Source organism: Anopheles cruzii, chromosome 3, assembly GCF_943734635.1.
Source record: "Anopheles cruzii chromosome 3, idAnoCruzAS_RS32_06, whole genome shotgun sequence".
Taxonomy (NCBI): domain Eukaryota; kingdom Metazoa; phylum Arthropoda; class Insecta; order Diptera; family Culicidae; genus Anopheles; species Anopheles cruzii.
This window is the reverse complement of record NC_069145.1, coordinates 9,815,736-9,825,735: the sequence shown is the minus strand read 5'-3', so window position 1 is coordinate 9,825,735 and position 10,000 is coordinate 9,815,736. Positions and strand designations below refer to the sequence as shown.

Sequence of the window (10,000 nt, the reverse complement as noted above, 5' to 3'; positions counted from 1 at the left end):
AGGCCCTGGGAGCGCGCGCGCCAGCCATGTTTGTTCGCCGTTTGCTGTTACAATTTCGCGCGGTCGGGGAAATCGGGACGTTCCGGCACAGCTGACAGCTTGGTCAGCAAATATGGGCCGAACCCGCGTGGGACGGACCGACCAACCAGGCCCAGGCCCAGGCTCGGTTCGAGCGTGTGGAGTGTAATCTAATAAACGCGAAATAAATGCGTCGGCCCGGAATGGCGCGTTCTCATGCGCGAATAATTTTGCCACCGGGGTTCCGGGGGACCGAGGCTGCCTATCCGTCTGCGGCCTCCGATGGTGGAGATAATTTTTCACCACCATTTTGCCACGGCGGCCCGAGTTTAGTGCCCCGCGCCAAAAGCCGTCCGCCGACCACGCGGGCGTCATCAATCTTTCTGTAAAATGGGCTCCGGGAAATTGTTTTGCGGGGCGGGGTCGGGGTTTGTTTTTTTTTCGCGTGACACGCAATCGACCCGTACCAGCCAGGACCACCCGGGCGCAGCCTTTCGCCGCCGGTTCGTCAGCCGGCGGGCGCGTCAAGAAGGCGTTTTGTGGGGCGGACGAAATCGAACGGAAGATCGATCGTTGCAGTGGCGCGAGTGGCCCGGTCGATCCCGGACCGGTCCCACGAAATGGTCCGAGCGATCCGGATTGACAGCGCCCGACCGGTCGATGGAGGCGCCTGGTACGCCACGGGTACCGATGGAGGCGCCGGGTAGCCTAGCTTGCAGCTAGGATAATGGCCGGCGATTGATTGTTTTTCGTCTGGCCGGCTGGCTGTTTTAGGGAGTTTTGGCCAGCCATTAGGCGGATAAGTGTTTGCTCAAGTCACGGTCGGAAAAACGTCGGGCGAAAAATTATTACCCAACAGCAGCAGTGCCCGGTGCTTGGCCACGTAGTTTGAACAGTGTCTGTTCCTCGCGGAACGCCACGGAAGGTCAACGGCCCGTCCCCAACGATTGACAAATGGGGTGCCGGGATTTTATGGTGGTCCAGTTAAACCAGGGCGCTGTAAAGGCGGTGGTCCAGGGCGCTGTAAAGTGAATTAAATCGAGTGCCAATAATGACCCCACATTATGGGGTCCAACCATCCAACCTATAGTTGGCCTCACGTTGGCACGTTGAAACGCTTGCTAATACCACTCTCTAATCGCTCGCACCATAATGCAGCTCGTTTGGAAAATTGAAACATTCTCCAAATTGAAATAAATAACCGATTATAAACTCGGGGCGATAGGGTTTGATTTTTATCCACACAACCCGGGCCACAAATGGAGTGCGTGTGTCACGTGTACCGTTTCGAACCGAGAACCACTCCCCGTCCAGGTTAATAAAACCCTCGTCAACCTGGCTCGACAAACGGGTCCGTGAGGGGCCCTGCCCTGCCCAGAGTGTCGAAGCGTTTATTATTTAGCGAACCGGGGACTCGAGCAAAAAGTGTCCAATTGAAGCCGGTGTTAATTATTTTATTAATGTACCCTGACTGAAACCCGACTGGCGGCTGGCCCTGTTGCGGAGAGGGTAGCAGCGGATTGACACTTTTCGGTTCGGTTCGGGTGGGCAAAACCCGGGGCCCTCTCGTTCGTTGGGTTATCATCCGACGCCGGTTGCTGGATGGTGTTAAAACACTAAACCGTCTCGTTTTATCTCCAGAAACGGGTGCGCGACGCTCGTGCTCGTGCCGTTGTGGAGACAATTTGGAGGGGTCCCGAGGGGAGGGTGGAGAAGGAAAAAAGTACACAGTAATTGACATAAAAACGCGACGCGCTACGAGTGAAAACATTTAGCGTGAGCCGTCGCTTTTCGCCAACAGTCAGCCAACAAAAAACAAAGAACAAAATGGTCCCCCAGCAGAGACGAGAGAAAAGCATTAGCCTTTAGCACAGCATCAGCGGCACTCTGGGCTCGTACGTAACGGAGCACGAAAACACGTCGAGCAACAGTCGGGTGGGACGGCGGAGAAGAAGCCGATCTCGATCTCGGTGGTAGCTCCATAAAAGGGAGCGCCAAAAAATGAAAATCTTGAAAATCGAGCAGACTACGACGCGGCACAGATTCTGACAAGTGGCAACGCGTGCGTGAGCACGGGCTACTACTACTACTGCGTAGTAGGTGAATGGTGCGGGGTTCGTTTTTTGCCCGTCATCGTAGTAGCCGGGCGACCGGAAACGCTACGAAAAACAGTAGTCACCACCAGCACCACCTTTTTTCCATCACCATTCAGTGAAGAACATTCTGTCACCATTTTACGTTACATTTTACGTTACATTTACATTTGGTCTTGAAGAGAAAGAGAGATCTCGAGGGATATGTTCGTCCTTTTTCACTTGAGTTAACGACCGACAGAAAGACAGCCTAGCAGCCTGCCTAGATGAAATACACCTTAATCGGGGCGCTTCACTATGGAAACGCGCCTTCAGCAGCGGGCTGTCAAACGTCACCCGAACCCGAAAGTGACTCCGCGCAGTGTCCGCGTTATCTGCTTTGGGATCGTGGACTGTCGCGGGAATGGCCAATCCATTGCAAATACTGCGGCGATTCACTTGGAACAAACGAATATTCTGTCAAACGCCTGCGACACACAGCTCACCGGGTGAGCTTTAAATCAGCTACGAACTTCTGTTGACGAGTCGAAGAGTTTATTGGTTGGTGGAAGAGTGGTTTGTTTATTTGTGATTATTGGAACGGACAGAGCCGTATTGAGCACCAATTGCGCTGACTATCAGAGCAGACGGATGATCTACGGACGAGCCCCAACAGGCTAAGAGTGGACAGAGCAGCTGTCAAAGCCGTACTGTCGATAGGTGTTTAACTACTTCCGCTATATTAGGACCTGGATATGAACTCCAAAATGGCCGACAAAGTGAATGTCGAGAGCTGGATTTAGCTAACCGGGATCTTACTCCTGTCCTGCCATCTCGTTGCTGATTCGGGGCGCGTTTCCGGAATGTGCGTTCTGTTGACCCAACGAACCCCGCCGTTCCCCGTTGGAGTATTTATCGATTTTCTCCACTTTCCAAGGGCCACTGGGTATTGGCACTGGGCAAACGTTATTGGGGCAATAGGGCTACCGTCGCTATACTCCTCTCCCGGCGGTGCCCGGCCCCGTTGTTTGATGAGCTCTCCCCGCTGGCGGGTTATGCTTCTCGTGCAGTAAGGCGCGGCGACCCGAGAGAAGGGCCCGTTGTTTGGATAAGTTTTGTTGCGCGAATCGAATTCTAGTGTTTGCCCGGGCCGGGCCCCAGTGGAGTCAGTGGCACCGCGCACGCCGCCGTCGGAACGATAATTCCATTTTTATCCTCCCGGGTTCGGTCGCCTAAGCCCGGGCTGTGGATACAGTAGTGACACGAAACCCGGGGCTTCCGCAGTAATTAACTCATCAATTATTAGCGGCCTTCGCGGCTGGTCGGTAGCCATTTGGAGCGAAAGCGGTCCCACTTGGGATCCACGGCGAGCGAGAGAGAGAGAGACAGCGAGTGCCTCGGTTGGACCGATCCGCTTTTCCGGCCGGCCGAAAGTGATCGAGTTTAGCCGGTAATGAAAATTGACGAACGGATGATTGATGGGGAGCGTATTGTTTTCGGCGCGCGCGCACGCTTGCCCTGGTTCGAGTTTTTCCGCCCGAAACACGAAGGATCGATCGGCCGGGAGTCGGATAAGTCGCGCCCCAGTTCGTCCCAGCTGGTGGCTCCGTCGCTTCCCGGAGCACTACTCCACCCGAAATCGTCCCTCCGCTGGGGTGGCGAACGACATGAATGTTTCCGAATGCCGTATTTACTTTGACCCGCAGCAGGATTGATGGGAAGCGTTCGCTGATGGTGCCGTAATTTCGTTATCGAACAAAAACACAGGTGCGATCCGCCAGGGACACGCCCAGGTGCGTGTGCGTGCAGGATGTGGTTTGCAGGATCGCTTCGGGATTGAATCCACAAATTGAGTCCTCTGAGACGTCGACGCCGGAGCGTTCCGTCTTCCGGTGCGCTTTGCTCTTTTTGGTGGAGCAGAACGGGGAGCCACGGGGACACTTACCAAGGCCATTGCTACACCCGCCGAATGGCTGGCTACCGTGACACAGTTGGAATGGAATACCCTTCTGCGGGAAACAGTGTTTCCCTGTGTTTGCGTTTCATTTTGCGACAAAACCCGCCCGCCGAAGTGAAAACGGACCTCCGTTAAACGAATTGATTTGCGAGACTCGGCGCGGGCGGTTGTGATAAATTTAATTTTATCCCCCCGAAGGACGAAGGAAGAAAATGAAAAGTTTCCCCATTTGCCTTCGGCTAACCTAATCACGACCCGTCGTGAGGGCTTACCGTGCACTTCCGTCGCCAGGGGCCCCAACGGAGCGCAACAACCCAAGAACGAACAAGAACGACGGACCTTCGGGAACTGGGCGGGAAGATGGTTTCGGGAAGATAGCGCCAATGACCAGCGTTGCGCCAGGTACCGCGTTGGTCGCGTCTTACACCCAGCATTCTCGGCAGCAGCAGCAGCAGCTGGAAGCGTAAACATCGCCCTGGGCCCGCGACCCGCAAAACATGCTTAATCTCTTCCCGGCCAGCCAACGGCCGCAGCAGCATAGCGGCGGGCGGCGATCGTAAAGTGCATAAATTTATGTCGACCCAGCAAATGGCCCGGCTCGAGCCGCAGCTGGCTGGCGTGCGAACCCGAACTCGTCGTGTCGTTCGTAAAGCTCCGGACGGACAGGCGCCTGAGGCTTGGGCGAGTGCCCCTCATTCCGCCCCCGGGGGTTTCCGGTTCTCGGGGCCCTCTAATGGGTGTAGAATTTAAAAATGCTCCGATTATCAGGTGGACCTCGCCTTTTTACAGGCCTGCCGGGTGCGGGCTGCGTCGAAAGGGACTGCAAAAGTTAAACAACGTGCACCAGTGACGACACGCCGGAAAAACCCCTCCGTGCGGAAATGATTGATGGCCGCCGCGGTCGTGGCTGGCTGGTAGAAGAAAATGGGAAAATGGCTGTTCGGAAATAGGAATTTCTATCGAATTTCTGCTGAATAATGCTGGTCGGGAGGAGCTAGGCTTCAAAAATGTCCAGCTGGCGTGAAAAAGAGAAAAAAAGCTGGTTCCTTAATCGCGCGAAAATTAGGCGACATCAAAAAGAAAATTCTCGGCCAAAGTTCCGAAGGTTGTGCTACGCAAAACCGGTCCACACTAATCTGTGGCCACCGGTTAACTTTAACGTTAATCCAACCTCTTTATCAGTCAGCCGGAATCCCCCAATTTCCGATCGACTTTGAAGGGGACAAAACCCGGAAAAATTCCCCGGACAAACTTGGTCACCATTTCACGCCGGTCGCCGTTGTCCGCCATTTTCGTCCGTCAGTCTATAAAAAAAGTGTCGTAAATTAGTGCCGTTTAACAGCTGCTTTTCTGTGCCGTTCCGGCGGCGACCGGTGGGTGTGGCGGGGTTCGATTGAACAAATCAATTGTGTGTGCGTGCGTGCGTGCGAGTGTGTGTGTGTCGGTCAGGAAAAAAAAATGGGACCTTTTCCCGTATAAAGTCCGCATAATACGCGCAGCACCCCAGGTTTCGGGCTGGTTAACATAAACTAGACACTTTATACCGTGCCCGGGGTCCGGCGGGCCGGTTGCTTCTTCCGGTCCGCCGGTGAAGGAGGACCACAACGGACCCTAGCCCCTCACAGCTATGAGTCGGAGTCCGGCGGGATGAATTTACATATCAAATTTAAACAAGCAAATGAAAATGCGGCTGATTGCCGGACGGGAGGATGGCGCTGTGCGGCTGGCTGGTGGTGTGTTTCAAGGCGGAAAACCAAGGTAGCGGACCGGTGCGCCTACCGGAAATGGGGCTAAATGGGCAAAGTTCCGGTGCTTACTTTCATTCGCCACTCCACACACCTTTTCCGGGTGGCCGCTGTAAACAGTACACAGCCGCATTTGGTTGGTTCATTTTCCGACCGAGCGCGACCGGCGGTCGTCGGTGTTTGTACGCTCTCCGAATTGTGCTATTTGTTTTGTTCGCACCACACCGGACACAGAGGACACAGAGGACACAGCAGGATGAAGAAAGCCCGAAGGTTGGCCCGAAGAAATTGCATTTCACAATCGGAAATCGAAATCATCGGCAAGAAGAGCGAAAACGAAGCAAAAAGTCGTTGTTGGAAAGAACACTCGGAAAAGGAAAATTACTTCGCCACGGTGCCGGTGCAATTGGCGCCCAGGACCGGGGTCCAGCGGGCTGTGGCGGAAGCGATATTTGATCGACAATCAAATGAATATTGGTGGCCACGGGAAGGGGCTCCCTCCGTCTGATTGCTGCCCAAGGAACCACCACAGGAGTACATCAAGAGCGGTGGAGAAGTAAATATTGGATGAATTTTGAAAACCATCGGCAAATACTGTGACGGTGGCCGCGGGAAAACACACACACACACATTCGCACGCATGCAAGGAAAACTTTCTTTTTTCGCCTTCGGAGGGTTGGGATTGGCTTTCTGCGAGGCGCCCGAAAGTCACTGGAAGGTAGCGGGTGCCATGGAAAACACTTGCCACCGTGACCGGGCGCCAGGACGCCGGGCGGGGACGTAGCGTGGCGTGGCACGTGATAGAAAATTGGATTCTGAAACTTCATCCGGAATCCGGGAGTTGGTGGCGCGTTGAAGTTCCGTGCATTAATCATAATTAGCAGGGCGGGCGCCCGACCGGCAAGAAAAGCTGAAAATCTGTCTCTCCGCGCTCCGCACAAAGCTTATTAACTCGTGCCGTGCCGTTGGATGGTTTTTCATTAAAATATTTACTTTTCTTATTCGGTTGGCGCGTCCGCCTCGCTCCCGTTCGGACGGAGCAAATAAATTGTTTCACATTCTACGTTTTATGAACGACGCACACGGTGATAAATAATAATTCAAAGTGTATCCGTGTATCCGTGCGTGCGAGTTCGTTGGCTGGGGTGTGGCTGCCCCAGCGCTGACGCGAGGCTCAAGCGCAGGCCCCACGTGGCTTTGGCTGGTGGCGTGGCTGAGATTGGATCCGGCGAGAAGAGATCGGGCGTCCGAAGCGAAGCAGCAAAGGCAAATAACAAATTTAACAGCCAAGATACACATAAGCCAACGGTGAGAATTAATTAGAGCCGAGCGTTAGACGGCGTCGGCGACGGAGTCGAGGCCACATACGAGGCACACGCTTCTTGGGCACCGAATGGGTACCGAGGGCGGGCCCAAAAGTGCTTTGGAAAGGACGCGTTCGCCTTGCGCGTTTTGGGGAAATGAAAGTAAATCCTCCTAAATTTACCTAACTCGACAAATTGGACTGCTGCAGTCATTTTTAAAAATAATTTTTGACAGGCTTTCTGCAATCCTTTCAACTCGATTAATGATAAAAGCTACACAATTGCTGGTCCTTCATCAAGTTTGGTGTCATTGTCTTGTGTCTGCTTACATTGATTGTCGAGTTGAAGAAACAATCGCCTCGGAACAGTCAAAATAACTGAAAATAAAATACAACGACTCAATAGACTTAATCTTTAGGATTGAGGTTAGGTGTACTACACTTAACTGACAGTTAATCCTTGACACTTGGCATCGTTGCATCTTGGCATGCTTGGCATCTTGGCAATAACTTGGCAATACAAAACTCAATAAGAGAATAACCAGAACGTAACCAGACAGCAATAAGTTAAATGGAATAGAGTAACGAACATTATTGCACTGTTGTAAAAAGTAAAGTAAGTGCTTGTAATATTCCCCCTACAATGAGTGTGGATTTCACAGCTACCTGGCATGCTTTGATAGCGTTTGACGTTTCAGTGTGTGGCGAGATGCTGAGAGCGGCGAATAGGCGAAAAAGGCACAGCCCTGTGCTGGTACCGTTACTATTATCTTGCTATTTGGTCGAGGCGTAAATATAATACTAGGACACAGTAAAATTAAGTACCAACAACCGAGCAAGATTATAGGTTGTTTCATTTGGCTCGCGCCCGGAACAAGAATGACGAGAACATGAAGATTCTACTCAGACATTTGACGCCTGTCAGGCGACCACTAGCTAAGTGCAGCGCCAACTTGGGCACTTACTATTTCACTGACAGTTGAATATCCTGTCGATTTCTAAGAACTTTTTGGGCGACCCCCTGTGGTCGGAGTGCCTTTTCCGTAGCTTTCTGCTGGCGGTGATGGCGAACCATGGCGAAACCAGCTGCTGCTGCCGCTGTTAAGTTGGTGTCGGATACCAAGCACACTCGGGGAAACGGTGGCACAGTTGCGAAGCAAGGAGCTGCTAATAGGTCCCCGCAGGTGGCGCAACCCTGCGACAAACACACACACACTCCCTCTCTTCTAATCGCTCACCCACCAACCAACGAAAGCATTTGTGGCTACAGAGGCTTAACCACTTTTGCTCTGCTGGTGCTCGGCCTCCACAGCGGTGACCTCGGTGTTGACTGCGAAGTATCCAGGTGAGGCCCACCGACACTTATGGACACCTTGGCACGCTCGATTAGAAGTGAGCTCTGCGGTGTTCCGGTTTCTTTCAAAATCGGAATGTTTGAAAAATAATCATCCTGCCGAGGGTCACACTGACTGCTGCGCCGCTACCATGGCGGAGCTTACGGCTTTCGGCCGCACGGGGTATGATTTCACCACAATTATGATATCAACGGCACTTGATACCATCAGCGAAGGGGGATTACGCCGGGGGAAGTCACGGCATGCCACGGATACCGATTTGTGGAATGGCGCAATAGTTTACTGCTGCTGCTGCTGCTGCTGCCACCGTTGGACCTGTTGCCAGCCAGACCTCCAGCTGTCTGAAATACGGCTGGCAGGCACATTTGGCAGCAGCAGTGGTTCGCACTTAGCAGGAACGGAACCGACACGGGCACGGCATACACATTTCGTGACCACATTCACCGGCGGACTCGCCCGATGAAGAGGAAACGATTTAGGTAGTAATATCTCGGGTTCGCTAGAGCCAAGCCTTGGATTTGGGTTTGGGTTTGGCTGGCTAACGCTGATTACTCGGTGCGGTGATTGCTGGCCTTCTAGAGGGCGGGGTCCGAAAAAAAGCCCCCCACGGCTAGTACCGGATATTAAAATTGACTCCCGGCGCCATTACATCGAAGGTTCGCCATTAGACAGGTTGCAGGATGAAAAATTCCTCGTTGGTGGCGGTGCCAACAAAAAAAAAACTGTTACGAGGAAGGCGAAGCAAAAATGCCCATTTCCGGGTCTCGCATGTTCGAAACCGATCGAGGCCCCGTAGACCCGTTTCCTTAAAGGAAAAAAAGGCCTAGTCCTAGGATTAAGGAGAGCCAGCGTTTGCCGGTCACGGTACGAAAGCAATTATGAAGTACATTTTCTGCCGCAGTCTAGTCGAGCCGTGTGTGAGTGTGGGGCATTACGGCCTTTGGCCGGTTGGGAAAAGTTCCGCAAGGTACGCGGCAGTCAACAGTTGCCGAGGCACCCGACAACAGCGCACAAGGACCTTCTAACCCTGGCCCGACCGACCTATCGTTTGATGTCGGCGAAGGGATGGCAATTTTGGATGTTTGATCCAAAACCTTGGTCCGACTGGGGCCGGCCTCTTGAATATTTGATACGAGATATAAACATCCTCCGGTCCCAGATTTATATGCTTCAATTACGGAACTCGTGGGGCAGGGCCGAACCCCAGCAGGACACACGAATGACAATGGGTCCGTCCGGCCGGTGTTTGTGTGTATGCATAATAATGGCGAGGTTTCGGGAAGTCCACTCAACCAACCAACCAACCATTCTGTGATCACATTGTTTGGTTTGCTTTTCTCCCCCCCACCGCTCTCTCTCCCACCCTCGCTTCTGGCGGACAGTTTTCGGACATCGAAAATCTTCGAAGGCATTGCTCGGTCCGGTCCGTCAGACTACCATTTCTGCGAAAGAAGTGAACAAAATCAATATCCTGTTCGGCCGGCGCGGCTTACGGATTGGTCACCCCGTCGCTGTTTGTTCCGACGTCCGACCCTGGGAGTCGGCCCCCC

At 53.1% G+C, this 10,000-nt stretch overlaps 1 protein-coding gene across 1 annotated transcript in view; it reads right to left on the bottom strand.

The window, feature by feature from the left end:
* LOC128271812 (uncharacterized) overlaps positions 1 to 10,000 on the bottom strand; it is an 89,763-nt gene that overhangs the window by 15,135 nt on the left and 64,628 nt on the right. The gene's annotated exons all lie outside the window — the stretch shown is intronic.